This window comes from Elephantulus edwardii, unplaced genomic scaffold (assembly GCF_000299155.1).
Source record: "Elephantulus edwardii isolate Elephantulus edwardi_28Jun2011 unplaced genomic scaffold, EleEdw1.0 scaffold00133, whole genome shotgun sequence".
Taxonomy (NCBI): domain Eukaryota; kingdom Metazoa; phylum Chordata; class Mammalia; order Macroscelidea; family Macroscelididae; genus Elephantulus; species Elephantulus edwardii.
The window spans coordinates 3,159,047-3,172,242 of NW_006399883.1; the positions used below are offsets into that span (position 1 = coordinate 3,159,047).

Here is a 13,196-nt window from a genome sequence, read left to right on the forward strand (position 1 = left end):
GGAGAAGGATGGGCAATCTCCTTTGATAAATGATGATAGCAATAGAAAGGATTCATGCCTTTTGTTCATAGGGTCACTATGAGTTGTGCTCACTTGACGGCAATTAACAACAACATCACTCAGATGATTCCTTGGTAACAGCAGTCAGGAAATCTAGAGAACTATTGCACTGGGGAAGATTATATTTAGGGACTTCTATAAATTATTGAGGAGTAAGGTTTGAGGACTAAGGTGCATCTGATTCAGGCCATAGTCTTTCAAATAGCTTGCTATGTGTCTGAGAGCTAGACAATGAATAGGGATGACAGAAGAATTAATGCCTTTAAGCTGTGGTGTTGCAGAACACTGAACATCCCAAGGACTGCCAAAAGAACAAACAACTATTGTCTTGGAAAAGGTGCAGCCAGAGTGCTCTTTGGAGGCAAGGATGATAAAGCTTCACCTCATCTACTTTGGGTATGTCACTAGGAGGCGCTATTCGTTGGAAAGGAACTTGATGCTAGGAAGGGTGGAGAGTCGGTGAACGAGAGGAAGACCGTCAATCAGGGGGAATGACATGGTGACTGCCACAATGGGCTCTTGTGTGTCAGTAAGTGTAAGGATGATGCAGGATAGAACAAGATTCAGATCTTTTGTTCTTAAGGTCACTAAAAGCCATGCTCAACTTGACAGTACCTAACAACAACTGTTTCGAGTTCGTTGAGTTTCTTTCTTTTTTTCCAAATGAATACACTGTGACACTGGTGTGCCAAGTGTAATAATGGTTACCTATGGTGGGATCATGCTTGGTGGAGCTTCCCTGTTAAAACAAGCTTGGAAGCAGGAGTGGCATCCACTTCTGAAATGGCTTGTCTGCTCATGTCTTTCATTCATAGAGTCGCTATGAGTCATCTACGACTCAACGGCACCTAACAACAACATTTCTTTTAAAGAGGGTGGCAAACAAAAAGAAAAAGACCAAATGTAAAAGCCCAGGACACTAGACACACAAACTCAGTTCATTCAAATTCAAGCGTGTCCAAAAACCCGGGTGACCAACTTAATTGCATAAGAGCACCAAGTCAGGGACAAAGGAAAAGAGTGAATCTGAGGCACAGAAAAGAGGTGGGAAAGGAAGAGCCTTTGAAGACCCCTTAGTAGTCAACCCCACAGTGAGGTTGATCCACCTTCCCAGTAACTGTGAAGACCTAACAGGCCCCCATCTTTCTGGTTCCCATCTCAGCCCTTGCCAAGGTTTTGAAGATCAGTTTCAAATAGTTCTATTCTCCCTTGCTCCATCCTCATTTGTTAAGAGCTCCAACCTCTTCTCTTCCTTCAGCTACATATTCTTCTCTGTGATTAGTAGCAGGGTACTATTAGGATACTGTGTGTACTGCATAGGGAGGGGAGATAGGATACAGACAAGGTGGGGAGGTGAAGATGGCCAGGGGAGGTGGAGTACAGATAAGGTGAAGAGGGGAGAACAAGCTATTTGAGGACTCTGCTCTTCATGGGACCCTGAACTGTACAATTGGCTCCTTTTTATTATCAATAGAGATCGGAGAAAATGTACCAAAAGCATAAGCAGCTATCCTGGAGTCTTGCTGCAGTCAGAGAAAGGGATGGGCTCCCGGGCCAACACTTTGTGGGGCTGGCTGATGAAGAATGACAGTAGCAGCAACTTCTTTCATTGAGTCAGGCTTCTGCTGAGTGAGCCAAGCAGCTGTATTGTCTTGCCCTGCCTGTGTACTCATGCTGCTCCATGCCCTGGGAGTCTGTAGTAAACACACCAATGATGCTGCAGGCTATCTTGGTGAGATATGTGCTTGTTTGTATGTGCACAAAGCAGATTGTATAGTTGGGCTTAGCTCCATTGAGGGCTTTGGTGGTGGCTGTACTAGGGTCTAGAAGCAACTTCCACTCCCCTGGGTTCTGGTCTGAGCTCTCATTCTCGCTGCTATAACAGCACTTCATATCAGAGGGCAGATCTGGAACTCAGGCAGTCCTGCAAGGTACCCATCAAGAACCCATCTCATCACTTGAGCTTTCTGAATGTGTATTTCTTCTTGTATATTTCGACATTTTTTCTGTTATCTAGAAAGCCTTCTAACAGTTGACTTCCATAATATTCTCAGTATTCCCTTCCTCTTGTTCTGGATTTCCAATCATATAGTTTGTAGTTTGTTTTAATGTTAGCCCACAATATTCTTGTTTTCTTCATTACCTTTCTATGTTCTCTCTGGTTTTTTGTTGTTCTTTGGGAGGACTGTGTGTGTGTGTGTGTGTGTGTGTGTGTGTGTGTCTCTTCTAGGAGGTTCTCACTGAGGTTCTTGTCATCTTTCTCACTGATTTTCCATTTTTTTTTCTCTTCTGTCCTGTACTTTCTGTCCCTCCAATACGTTGAAAATTTCTCTGAGATTTGTCTTTTATTCTAGGGTGCATTTTCATGCTTTTCTGTTGCTTATAGTATTGTATTGGTTTTATCTTCTCCATCTTGTGATAATTTTTTTTCAGGTCTTGTACCTCTTTACTTATATTTTTTTAATTTCTTTTTTATAATTATTATTTTATGTGTGTGTACCATCAAATTGCTGCTGACTGGTATAGGAGGAGAGTTCTCCTCCTTCTCCAGCAGAGCAACTGGTTCTCTTATCTTTTACATCTTTCTTGCATCCTATTTTAGAACATTTCCAGTACTAAGTCTTGGAACTCTACATCAGTGTTTTTCTTCTGTCCTCTTTTCTCTGAGTTATGCATTAAGTCTGTAATCTGGTCTGCTGTTTTAGATGAAGACTTGTTTTGTCTTTTCTTGCTGTCTGTACCTGACTGCTGCTTCTTTATCATTATGTAGAGTTCATCTTGGTATGTATGAGTCAGCTTCTCTTGTGTCTGAATGGCTAGTTGCTGGTCAATCATTTTAAATATTTTGAGAATTTAATTCTATTTTATATTATCCATAACTTGTTATTATCCACACAGTCAAATTCTTTTGTAACATCAATAAAATACAATTAAACATCATTCTACTTTTCTCTACTTTCAGCCAAGATCCATCTGATATCAACAATTATATATTTGGCGTCATGGCTTCTTCTGAATTCAGCTTAAATTTATGCAGCTCCCTGTTGACTTACCACTGTAGTCATTATTTTTAAATATTCAAAATTGTTAATAATAGAGATGATCACATAGGAAAAATATTAAAACCCTAATTTTTTAACCACTTATTGGGCAATTACTTTGTAAACTTAAAAAAAAAAAGGGAGGGTAATGTTTTGTTTATACCCCTGTCCTCAGGATGAGGAAAATTATACAATAAGTGATAATACTTGGAGGGGAAAAAAGGGTATCATACATGTATAAGTTAAACAAGTGTTCAGGTCTTTCATTCACAGTGTAGCTATGAGTTGTCTGGGACTTGACAGCACTTAACAACAACAAAATAGAGAAAGCTCAGTGGTCATAGCGGACAGAAAGTGATGCTATCAAGGCAAGGGTGGGTGATTTTAATCTGAGGCCCTAGGTCTGATTTTAATTGTTTCTGGTCAAACATTCTTCTAAGTGGTATAGTACTGGCCTGTCCATTTGCTGTAGAGAGGTAACTCATGGTTACAATGATGACACAGATGTGTCAAATGTGATAATAGTTACCCATGGTGGAAAGTGTTTGGTGGAGCTCCCCAATTAAAACAAGCTTGGAAGCAGGAGGGGCATTCACTTCTGAAATAGCTTGCCTCTGGAACCCCTATGAACTTGGAGAAACGATGAAAGTTATACAACTGTTCAGGTCTTTCTTTCATAGAGTCACTATGAATTGTCTACAACCCAACAGCACTTAACAACAATAAACAACAAGCTAAACAAAATGTTAATAATTCTGTGCACCCTGTAATTTGTGAAAGATTTGAAGTATGGTATGAAAGGCAATTTGTTTATTCAACCAATGTCTTTGTCCAGTCAAACAACAATTTCAGCAGCCCATGTAACAAGTGTAAAGAAATAGACTAGCTATTTAATGAAAAATCAACATAATTGTGACTACTCTTTAATCACTATCAAATTAGAACCAATTCAGACCAGACCATTGGATTTCAAAAACATAGGAGGAGATTGCTTATATTTCAAATGATAAGCAACTAGTATATTTGACCTACCAGAGGTGTAAAACCTTTGAATTAACAGCACAAAACTATATGGACTAGACCACCAGAGCTCCCTGGATTGTGGGCAGTAAGGAGTTAGAACTGATTTCTCAGATAAGATACTTTGTGCTAAATCTTCTGATATTAAGAACAGTGTGAAAGATCTAGAAACAGAAGGATCTTCTGATTTTTAATTTTGTACAATGATTTTAAGCTCACTTTTAGTATATCCAAAAGTGTTGTCAAATTAATAGTTCAGTATATGACTAAGGAGATAATTGGCCTGGTGTGAAATGTAAAGCTAGAAGTCCTTTTAATAATTATTTTACTATAAACTGTAGTGCCCCTGCAGTTTTATAGGACTTTAAGAAAGAAACCTGGCTTAAACCTTGATGTTCATGTATTATAGTAACAGTTTATAGAACAATGCACTGATGTTTATGTTTTGTTCTTCTATTTTAAGCAACTGATCAACATGCATTGCATTTGATAGAGAAAATGATAATACCTCTTGGTGAATATATAATGTTGGCTTTTAAGAAGAATAAGCATAATTTACCAAAATTTCCCTGAACGAGAAACCCTTAGGACAGTAATTACATTTTAAATTGAGTTACTCAATGTTATATAAAAATAAACAGTCAGGGTCAGTGATCTACTGCAAAACAGACCTTGAATTGCTCATTTTGCAAGTTCAAGTTGAAGATGAAGAGAATTATTATAATTAAGATAATTATAAAAGATAATAATATGTCTACAAGAACTAAAATATGACCTTGAGTATATTCCAGCTGAATTCGGAAACCATTATGAGAATAGATTTGACTCAGTGGATTTTGTGTTACTTAAAACTTGAACCATAAATCAAGAACACACTCATTTTCCTTTATATTGTTATTGCTGTTGTTGTTAGGTGCTGTCAAGTTGGTCATGACTCATAGTGGCTCTGTAAACAAAAGATCTGAACCCTGCTCTGTCCGGCGCCATCCTCAAACTTCTGACATACAACAGCCCATGGCAGCAGTCACCATGTCAATCTACCTGGCTAAGGGTCTTCCTCTTCTTCACCAACCCTCCATTCTTCCCAGCATCACGTCCTTCACCAAGGAATAGCACCTTCTAGCAACATGTCCAAAGTATGTGAGGCAAAACCTCATCATTCTTGCCTTCAAAGAGTGCTCTGGCTGCACCCTCTCCTAGACCTATCTATTCATTCTCTTGACCTTCCATGGGATGTTCAGTCTTCTTCTCCAAGAGCACAACTCAAAGGCATCAATTCTTTTTCTTTGGTCCCTACTCATTGTCCAGCTCTCAGATGTTCCTCAATAATTTGGAAAGGCTCCAACTGCAGATTTACCCAGTATAATAATGTGTCTCCTTATTTTCTTACTGCTGGTTTATTTTAGTGTGTGTGTGTGTGTGTGTGTGTGTGTGTGTGTGTGTGTGTGGTGTGTGTGTGTGTGTGTGTGTGTATACACACAAAATTTTTTGCCAATGAGCTTAAGATGACCCATAACTGACCCTGCAGTGGGTTTTTAGAGGCAGTAAAACGCATGGGAGAAGATTGAGAAGATTGTCAATTAATCTGCTGCTGAAAATCTCATGGATTCAAACCATATGTATTTGGGATTGTGGGACAGCTTCTTACCATTAGGCCACCAGATCTCCATATATCTATATATTCTTCTATATATGCATATTTTCTTATGTGTGTGAGTGTGTGTGTACACACACACACACCCCTATATAAAGAAGAGAGCAAGGAAACAGTGCACGCTTCAAAATCAGGAAAGGAGTGCATCAGGGATGCATCCTGTCCCCATACCTTTTCAATGTGTATGCAGAACAGATCATCTGGGAAGCAGAGCTTTATGAGGAGTAATGTGGCATCAGCAATTGAGGAAAACTCATGAACAACCTACAATATGCAGATGACACAATCTTACTTGATAAAACTGAAAAAGACTAAAAGCACTTGCTGTAAAATGTCAAGGACTGTAATCTTCAATATGGATTGAAGCTCAACATCAAGAAGACAAAGATTCTCACCACTGGGCCAATTGGCAACACCATATTAGATGGAGAAGAGATTAACAATTAACACTCTTAACTCCAGCAGTCAGGAAATCAAAAGATTACTTGTACTGGGAAAATCTGCTGTCATGGACCTCTCCAGAGTGCTGAAGGGCAATGATGTCAGTCTAGATACAAAGGTATGCCTAGTCCAGGCCATGGTCTTCTCAATTACTTGTTATGTTTCAAAGAGTTAGACAGTGAGTAAGGATGACAAAAGACTAGATTTTTTTCAAGTTGTGGTGCTGGAGAAGAATCTTGAACATACCATGGACTCCCAAGAAAACAAGTAAGTTTGTCTTGGAGAGGGTGAAACCAAGTTTCTCCTTGGAGCCTAGGATTTTGAAGCTCCAACTCATTTACTTTGGGCACATGACCAAGAGATATCAGTCTTTGGAGAAGAACATCATGCTTGGAAGGGTGGATGGACAGCACAGGAGAGGGAGACCTGGATGAAATGGATTGATACAGTAATTGGGGCAATGGGTTTTGGTGTGTCAGAATTAGTGAGATTGGCTGAGGACAGGGAAGGGTTCAGAGCTATTGGACCAATAGACTGTGTCATGATGAAAGGAGAGGTGATTGAAATTGTCAACAGCTTCATCTTGTTTGGATCCACAATTAACACCCTTGGTACCAGCAGTCAGGAATAAGGAGATGCATTGCACTGGGAAAATCTGCAATTAGGAACCTTTCCAAATTATTGAAAAATAGTGATGTCAGTCTAAGGACTAAAGCACGTCTGATTCAGGCCGTAGGCTTTCCGACTACTAGCTCTGCATCTGAGACCTGGACAATGAATAAGGATGACAGAAAAGAATTGACACCTTTGAGCTGTGGTGTTGGAGAATAACACTGAACATCCCATGGGTGGCCAACAGAGCAAACAAATATGCCTTGGAGAGGGTGCAGCCTGAGTACTCTTTGGAGGCAAGAATGATGAAGTTTCACCTCACATACTTTGGACATATTGCTAAGAGGTGCTATTCTTTGGAGAGGGACATGATGTTGGAAAGGGTAGAGAGTTGGCGAAGGAGAGGAAGACCCTCAACCAGATGGACTGACATAGTGACTGCTGCAATAGGATCTCGTGTGTCAAGAAGTTCAGGACAGGACTGAGTTGAGATCTTTTGCTCATAGGGTCACTATGAGTTGTACTCGACTTGATGGCACCTAACAACAACATACAGATACATCTGGATAGTGGGATGACATAAGTAAAACCCCCCAAACATCAATCTTTTATTCATTTTTCACAGTATTTTTCAGAAATTATTGCTCCACTTAGTGAAGATTTTTATTTCTTTATTTATAATGCATACTGATAACTACCTTCTTTTGTCTTTGTTAATAAATTGTTAGTGTTTTTATCCACAGCAAGCCAAGTCATATAACTTGCCTATCTTTTGCTGCCAAGTCAGAGGTATGTAGCTCAAATTCACCAGATGCTATTAAGGAGAAAGATGGGCAATCATCTTCTTTATGACATACTGCCTCTGAAAACCCACTAGAGGATTTACTGTGAGTCATTTCCAAGTTGGCAATGCAGAACAACAACAATTTATGTGATAAGAAAGTGTGCTGGCTTAGTTCATTGGAAGTTTTGCGACAAACTCAATTATAATGCCTCTTTTGTGGTTCAAATTCATTAGCGGCATTATGAATAATTTCTTCCTTTGTGATTTTTTAAAAATGTGCTTATTTTTTGTTACAATAGAGACATGTTTTTAAGATCTTTGAATGTCTCTTCACATAATTCTAACAATTCTAATGGTGTTTAACTTTTTGTTTTATGTAAATGTGGGCTACTTAGAAATTGGTAACCTGCTGCTGCATTTCATGTCTCAATGAATATTTTATGATAATTTGGTAAGAATATAAACATCTTGAAATAGAATTTCCAAGTAGTTATTAGTGATATCCTAAACAACAAAATATTGGATATGAAATGTTCTCAAATGACAAATCATTATCTTCCATACTTCTGAAAAAGTTTGTCTATATCTGAAATGGAATCTGAAATTTAGAACCCATAAAATCTGTACTGTAACACGCATTTGGATGACCTTATTTAAAGTAAAAGAGTCTCCCCCCCTTCAATAAAAGTTTAAAAGGTGCAGAGATATCAGGATATCATCTTATAATATTCATTTGCTAAGTAAATATCTGTGTTTCTGATATAGAGACTAATTCCATACAACTATCTGCGTTGTTCAAAATAAATTTTCCTTTATTATTTAATAGATAAAAGCCATTAATATTAAAATGAAGGGATTACATTAAAAACTACATTTAAGACACTCAAGCAACAGTGAGAGGGATGAGAAAAATATGTTTCAACAAAATCATTCATTATTTTCCAAAATATTATTAGAATACAGTCCAATTCACTAGCTACGATAATTCATAGAATTTTAGGTTTTCTTCTCTTGAGTTGCAAAAGTTCCCTGCTGCAGTGTATTCAAATGACAAAGTGCTACTTCACTGCTTAAAAAAAATCTACTCCCAAGAAAAAACAACTATATTGTATTCTGAATATCTCACAATTCATCTTTCCATAAGTCAACAAGCTCCACATCACTGAAATCAGTATCATCTTCCATGAGAAGCTCACTACCCAGGTTCTACGGTATTTATTTTAGAAAAACCTCCAATATACAAAAAGTTGAGCTCTCTGAGAAAGTCATTAATACCTTGCTTACTAAAAGAACCTTTTAGAAGAACAAATCTCATCTTGCATGCATTAATAACTGCCGTGGCAGGGTCACCAAACCCCACAACAGCCAGTGCATTCTCAAGTTCATACTGGGCTCCAGGTTCTGTCCACAGGAATTGGCTGTGGGCAAAAGCTAGAGTCCAGCATTAACTTCTTTTCTGATTTATAGCCTCTGAAAATCTGCTTGTGTTCAGCTGTGAGTCAGTTCCAACTTGACGGTAATGAGAATAAATTATGTGACATTAAATTGGTAAGTGCATCTTGGAAGAACGAATGAGAAGATGCTCATTGAACAGTACATTTTATAGACAAAGTATCTTATGGATTGTGGAGTAATTTATTAAGTAGTAGTGAAAAAAATTTTTTACAAGCTGAAGTTGCTTATTAGTGTTACTGAATTATGGATTCAGAAATTGTTTAAAGAGTTTTTGGTGTGCATACTATGGCCCCAACTAGAATAGTTAGTTTAAAAAATGCACAGGTTTAAAAGTAAAAAACATAGAATTCTAGTTAAAATAGTAAATGTTATTAATTTTAAATATTTTAGGCCATAAAAGATTCTACACCTGTGATTTTCTCAGGGAGCAGAACCCATTGTTAAACTAGTTAAGTAATTCCACTAAAATAAGAGAATCTAGCTCTTCAAACCTACTTTATCAACAATATTTAATGTGCAACCTTTATTTTTTCTAATTTTGTCCTCATTTGATTTTGCACATTCACAAATATCTTCAAAGTTCTAAGTGGATGGAGTATTTGGTTCATCATCTCTTTTCCAAGATGCGTATAATCCAAATTACACCTTTCACAGAATACTAGGTTCGAAATAAACTCTGAAAAAGCTGAGAGACTTAATGTGCTGTTAGTGATTAAGAATTACTTGAGTAGTTTTATGGTAATTTTGATCTAATAAACCATATTTTACAGACTCATATATGCTACTTAACAGTATGCAGTGCAAACATCAATGCACGATGATGTTGTTAGATGCTGTCGAGTCCACCATAACTCACAGCAACTCTATGAACAATGGGTCAGTATCTCACCCTATCATCTGCCTTTCTCATCTTCTCTGATATACTTGAGCCCATTGTTACAGTCACTGTGTCAATCCGTCTCATTGATGATCTCCCTTTCTTTTGCTAATCTTCCACTATTTCATGTATTGTGTCCTATTCTTAAGACTTGCCCGTCTCAAAATATGTGAGACAAAACTTTCACCATTCTTGTATCAAAGGAGCTTTCTGGTTGCACTTTCTCCAAGATATATTTGATGTTCTTTTGGCAGTCAATGAGATAATCATTGGAATATTTTTATCCAACACAACACCTCAAAGGCATCGATTTTTCCTCTGTCATTCTTTCTCAAACTCCAACTTTTGAGTATATACAAAATACTTAAAAAAAAACCCACAGTCTGAAACATTTGCACCCTAGATTTTAAATTGACATCATTGCTCCTTAACATCTTAGAGAAGTCTTTGACAACAGATTTATTCTATGTAAAGCATCTTTTGATGGCTGGTGACAAGGATGCTATCTGTGAATTCAAAGAAATGAAATTATTAACACCTGCAATCTTCTCTCCATATGTTATGATGTTGCCAATTGGTCCACGGATAGGATTTTTGCCATCGTGATGCTGAGATGTAATGCAGAGTGAAGGCTATATATAGTCTTTGATCTTCTTCATCAAGCATTTCAAGTCCTCTTCTCTTTTCTCAATTATTTGCCTCATGACATCAGTAGGGGTAGAATTCCAATGGCATAATGCCCTAAGTGTTCCCTGCTAACAGCTGGGATGTGCATTTGCCCCCTAGAGAAAAGTGAATAGTCTACTTCCATAAGGTCAGGATGGTCTCAATGGTAACAGAGCTTACTAATCTTTTAAAAAAATAGCTCAAATAGACTGCTGTTACAAAAGGTGTAAATCACAGTATCACCTTAAACAACTTTTTATCATCATGTGAAATTTATTCATAGCATCTTCTTTAGAACTTTCTTCAGTCCCTCTTTGAAGTCTTTGTTTCTCAAAGTATAAATTAGAGGGTTAAGCATGGGGGTTACCACGGTGTAGAACAGGGAAACAAATTTCCCTTGATCCTTGGATCTGCTCTTGGATGGCTGCAGATACATAAAGATGATGGTCCCGTAGAAGATGATGACGACCATAAGATGGGAGGAACAGGTCCCAAAAGCTTTCTGTCGACCACTAGTTGACTTGATCCTCAAAACTGCTTGGGCAATGTAGCCATAGGAAACCAGGATGAATGAGACAGGCACGATAAGGAAGAGGATACTTGCCACAAAAAGTTCAGCCTCATTGAAAGTGGTGTCCACACAGGCCAACCTGATGAGCACAGGAACCTCACAGAAAAAATGATCAACATAACGATGACCACAAAAAGGCAGCCGCAGGGTGAGAGTGGACTGTACTAGGGTGGTGGCCACTCCACTGAGCCAGGCCATAGAAGCCAAGGTCATGCAGAGACGAGAATGCATCAAGACAGTGTAGTGAAGGGGACGGCAAACAGCAACATAGCGATCATAGGACATCACTGCCAGGAGGACACACTCAGTGGATCCCAGTGCAAGGGAAACATAGAGTTGAACGACGCAGCCACCATAGGTAATGATCTTCCTGGGAAACCAAAGGTTGACCAAGAGCTGAGGAATAACACTACTAGTGAAGCAAAGGTCCAGGAAGGAGAGATGAGAAAGGAAGAAATACATGGGTGTGTGAAGTTTGGTTTCCAGACGAGATACCAGGATAATGGCAGCGTTACCAAAGATGGTTAGTAAATACAATATCAAAATGACCACAAACAGAATCTTCTGTAACTGAGGATGATCAGAAAACCCCAAGAGGATGAAACCTGTTATGTTGCTCTCGTTGATACTTCTGACTATCCCCATTTGTAAAATATGTTTTAGAATGCTGATACATAGCTAAGAAAAATGGATATATAAATATATGAGTGACAATGTCATCTTCTCAAACAATACCTTATATTAAATATGTAGCTTTTTCTTTGCATTTGATAAGTTACATCTACTCATTTTCTTTATGTGTGCATGCTAAATAAATGCAAACTTTCTTACCCTCCTAGCTGCACTCCACTTTTCTCTCAGAAGGTTAGGCATATTCACAATCACCACAATCTACTAAGTAAACAAACACAAATTTTTCATTCCATTACCTTTAACCTTTTATGTTACTATGCCTCTAATTACAGAAATAGGAAACACAAACAACTGCACAGAATGACAAGGAAATGTTTTATTTAAACAATTTTTAAATTAAGGGTGGAATGATACATTTTCATAAGCCCAAAACATTGTAAATGAATTACCAGATTATATGTTATAATTATATAATTAATTAAAAATCAGCTCCTAATGGTTTAGGTGACTTAATTGAAAGCATGTACTTACTAAGTGATGAAGGTAACATCTGAATCTGTATCTTTTGCTCCAGCTGATTCCACACACTCTTCAGTTTTCATCTTCCCTCTCTACATGTTTGTTGGTTTCTGTCTTTGTTTTGTTCTTTTTTACTGCTTCTTCTTAGGGATCAAGAGGCAACTGGCTCAAAACAGATTTTTATAAATGTTTGCCTTCCTTAAAATAGTTGATTGATTTTCCTGAAATAACTGGAATTTCAACCATTAAAGTATGAAAGCATTTTTAAAGCAAGCAATTGAACAAATATTTTATTTAGAAATATTTCTTATATATGAAGTAATGCCACTCAATACATTATTAATTATACTTTCAATATAAAAAGGCTAGGCTTATTTATTTCCCATAGCACCAAAAACCCTTCAACCACCTCCCAGTAAAAATGGTCTTTTGTTGCCATTAAAGTCAGTAACATTTTATTTTAACTGTACAGAAATCTTGATAGAGCGCAGGTATACACACACACATACACATACACACACACACACGAGACATACATGTATTTGTGTATGTGTGTATCATTTACCCAAGGATACCTTAGAAATTAGCCCTTGTAATCCACTTTTGAAAAGCCACTTTAATAATAACTCGTGATTGGAGCTCTAGTGACTTAGTGGTTGTTGTTATGTGCCATCGAGTCACCTGCAACTCATAATGACCCTGTGTACTATAGCTCTGAAGCCTGTCCTTTTCTGTGCCAGTCTCAGCAACTCCGACACACCTACCCCGATTGCCCTATTCATTGAAACAATCCAACTTCTCTGGGATCTACCTCTGACGCTGTCCCTCCACCCTTCTGAGCATGAAGTCCTTCTCCAAGGATC

The 13,196-nt window shown here is 37.8% G+C and overlaps 1 pseudogene; it reads right to left on the minus strand.

The window, feature by feature from the left end:
* Window positions 1–10,872: 10,872 nt before the first annotated feature.
* On the minus strand, window positions 10,873–11,826 carry LOC102873418 (annotated as a pseudogene).
* Window positions 11,827–13,196: the final 1,370 nt, after the last annotated feature.